General features: G+C 45.9%; 1 pseudogene; it reads right to left on the bottom strand.

Annotated features, from left to right (window-relative positions):
* Window positions 1–3576: 3576 nt before the first annotated feature.
* Window positions 3577–3694, bottom strand: LOC124558673 (annotated as a pseudogene).
* Window positions 3695–3920: the final 226 nt, after the last annotated feature.

Genomic DNA, 3920 nt, shown 5'->3' with positions numbered 1-3920 from the left:
CGAGCGAGTACGTCACGCTGCTGCTGTGAAGCAAAGCGTTACCGTCGTCCACCTGGTCAGCAGTCGTCACAACCATCCCCTTTTGTCACTCGATCGCCATCTCACGGATCCAGCTCTCCCTCTAGCTCATTGGTAATCTCACACGAACTCCACTCTCTCCAACACGTTGTTAACCCAGGTGTCGTTTAAGTCCTTTCAGTAATTACCCTGTAGAGTTGTTTACTGCAATTATTGGCTGCTCTTTCTGTATGCTAGTTGCGCCATGTACGACGCTATGAGCCTAGGGTGGCTCAAGCTGCCTATGTTGGCCACACTTCCTCCCGACTGCGTTTGTGACCCCGCTGGCTAAGAATTGATTATTAGGCCGAACGCGGGGCTGGAGAACGAAAACGAACACGGGCAGTGTTCTAGGAGGCGGAAGCTGATGCTGACCGTCGGGATGTGCAGCGCAGCGAATTAGCGGTCTGTTTTCTTATAGTGTTCGTGCAAGGAGGAAGTTAGCCGCCGGACGCTGCTTGGTGGTGGATGGTTGGAGCACGAGCAGACTGTGAATGAAAATATATTGCACGCGAAATATCTCGCCGGACAGGAAATCCCACGACATTATTGCATTTAGACTGTGCAGCGTTATTCACCTACTGTGTACGGCTGGGCGTATCGTCACGATTTCAGTCTTTCGTTCACCTAGAGTGCGGTGCCAATTGATGACTGACCTGTTTTGTACTTTCATTGTAAGATGGCAAGAACTATGCCCCTTACATGAAATCATTAAAGATCACCTAACTCTCGTTGAGCGAACAGTAGGGCTGAACAAAAATGACTGACAAGGCACAATGCATCTTGTAGAGGGTATAGTATGGACGTATTGGAATAATTAATGTCGGGTGATGGTTTTAAAGTAATTCACACGACATGAAAAACTTTGTGGAAACGCGTTGATTCACTGGAGACTAGTTTATCCCAGGGAAGTATACAGACTTGACCATGGCTGGCTGGGGAGTGGCGAAGGGAAGCGACAATAGGCTGCTTAGGGTGGCTCAAGCGCTGAGAAACTGGTAACGGGGCACGGCCTCCAGCTGCCTTAAGATGCGTGACAGTGAGTGGATGGTTGACCCCATGCTGGTGTACCAGGAAGCAGACGGAGAACTTGTACGCCTGTTGATAAATGTCTGTCGTCCCATTTTCAGTGAAACATGCGAGTAAGCCACGCAAAGCTATGGTGGAGCGGACAACAGAGGCCAAAATATGCGTGCTCGTGACTGTAGCAACTTCAAGCTGAATTCACGGTCCTCAGAGTCTGAAGTAAATCAGGTGAAGAGCGACAGAATGAAATACGCAGGCCTCCGATGGGAACATAGGACCAAGGAATTTGAAGTACTCTCCTGGGAGTCAGAATTCCGGAAAAATTGGTGTTTTGTGCAGACGCTAACCTTGATGGGTGGCCTGGGAGGAGCTAAACAGCAGAAGTTGAGAGGAAGGGAAATTTTGTGGGAATTTGTTCACTTCCAAGAGCAGGCATTGGTTGGCGCTGGGAAGCGACGCATAATTAACGCAACTTGCGCTGCAATTGGCGTAAGTGATTTTGCTGGAGGGGAAACCAAGGCGAAGAGCTGAGTAGGAGAAGGCTCCGTAGAGGTCTTCCGTTCCCAGCTTGCCTAGAGTGCGGACGTGGCGTTCTTTACTCAGCTTGCCTGAGAGAGAGTGAGCATCTCTGCAGTTTAGGACTTAGCAAATGGAACGATTGAGCTTGGAGATAGAAAGTTTTCGTTCAGCTATGTACTGAGCCAGATAGCTAGAAGTGAATAGACGAGCGCAGCCTTGCAGCACCACGAGGTCGGCCGACGTCCGTATAACGATGACGCCCCGCCAGACTGAATTCGGTGATATTGCGCCCGCTCCGGCCACTGATTAATTTGTTGGATTACGTCGGCAAAGTTTCCACGAGGGTTTCATGGGCCATGTATTGTAGAATTCTTCTCGCACTTCGCATTACGCCTGGGTCAGTCGATAGGAATTACTTTTGATTTATGGCACTTTACTCCATGCAAACACAATTTATTACCACTGCCTGTTAGGAGAGTCATGTAATGTGATGATTGAAGGTCGTGAGTTAAAATAAATCTGTGCTAATCGACTGTATCTGTTTTCAATCAAGTAGTTGAAATCCCAAGTCACTTTCTTAATTAATCTTATGTTCAACATTTGCATCTGGTGTTCGATAGCTGAATATAACATCAATGTGCACCCCTTTTTAATTAAAAGGGATGAATTCTGGATCAATTAATGTCAACACTGCCACCACAGTTCAATCAGGAGCCATAGGGCCTTATTACTTTCTTTGCATTATCTGACATTGTGGCAGTTTTGCACTCTCTGTTGATCTGTTAGTCAGTTACCTGGGGTGAACACACACCAAAACCAGATAAGTGACGGGTGGGGTGTTACATCATATAATACAGATCTGTGGGTGTATACTGTTTCTATGGCCTCAGATCAAGGGTAGAATGTGCTTGTTTGATTAATGTGATTCTGGTTTGCTATGCTCTCTGTTATAGCGATGCTGCATTTTGACCTTATGTAGGCTGTGTTGATTGATTGTTTTTGAGGCTTGTTATTTTTTCTGGGAAGTGCCTGTGCCAGTACAATGTGTGTTTCTTGTTTCTAGCACTGGCTTCTTCATGTGCGATCTGAGATGTCGTTATAGTCTGAATGGAGCTACGATTTTTATGCTAAAGGATTGGATGGAGAGGCCGCCAGGGATCTAAACCCAGTGATAAATGAGGGAAGGAACCACTTCTTATAGCCCTTCATAACTGATAATATGTATTGAGTCATTGGTTGTGGCCTCCCTGTTAAATACTGTCTGTTGAGCATTGTCTGAATAGCTGTTAGCCTAAAATTGCAGGTCAGGATTAATTGCTTTACACGTGGTCCTGATCTGGTTAAAAGTAATACCTGCCACATTTGCTTTTAAGTGAAGATTGGAAGTTTTCTAAATGTCATATTTTGCCTGTTTCTTTCTTTTTTTCTTCTAAAAGCCTATGTGATCTCTCAGAAGGAGAGATAATTTTTACGTTTTGGTTATTTATATTTGGTAACATTGGCGACTGGTCAAAATTAAGTCTTTTAACGGAAGCAGATTTGAGAATTGCCAAGATTAAATAAGTTGAAGCTAAAACTTTGCTCTGAGGCAGCTTGTCTTCATTTTTGATTAAGTGAATTCTCACCTTCTTTTTAAATTTAACCTCATTGGTTGTTCTTGTACTTGTCTTTTAAGAAATTTCTGAATCTAGTACACACTTCTAACTTCAGTCTAATGCATGGGATAAGAATCACATGTTACTGAAATTTTAGTTAGTTTTCCTATTGTTAAGGCACTCCGTCTTCAGGCCACAAGTGGCCCATCGGGACCATTCGACCGCCGTATCATCCTCAGCTGAGGATGCGGATAGGAGGGGCGTGTGGTCAGCACACCGCTCTCCCGGCCGTTATGATGGTTTTCTGTGACCAGAGCCGCCACTATTCGGTCGAGTAGCTCCTCAATTGGTATCACGAGGCTGAGTGCACCCCGAAAAATGGCAACAGCTCATGGCGGCCCGGATGGTCACCCATCCAAGTGCCGGCCACGCCCGACAGAGCTTAACTTCGGTGATCTGACGGGAACCGGTGTACCCACTGCGGCAGGGCCGTTGCCAGTTTTCCTATTGTACTGATTTGTAATTGTAGGTCATTGTTTTCTGTAATATGATGAAAGGTGGCTACACTGAGCCACAGCGCCAGAGATTGCGCCAAAGAGTATTATTCAGCCGCCTCCACTGGCAGTGTTTGTTGAGAAGTGGTATCGGAGAGTGCTTGTCGAGAAGTCGTAGTAGAGAGTGCTTATTGAGAAGTAGCAGTAGGCAGTTCTTGTTGAGATGTGG

This window comes from Schistocerca americana, chromosome 1, assembly GCF_021461395.2.
Source record: "Schistocerca americana isolate TAMUIC-IGC-003095 chromosome 1, iqSchAmer2.1, whole genome shotgun sequence".
Lineage (NCBI taxonomy): Eukaryota > Metazoa > Arthropoda > Insecta > Orthoptera > Acrididae > Schistocerca > Schistocerca americana.
Note: the sequence above shows the minus strand (reverse complement) of the source record. Positions and strands in the feature narration are given on the sequence as shown.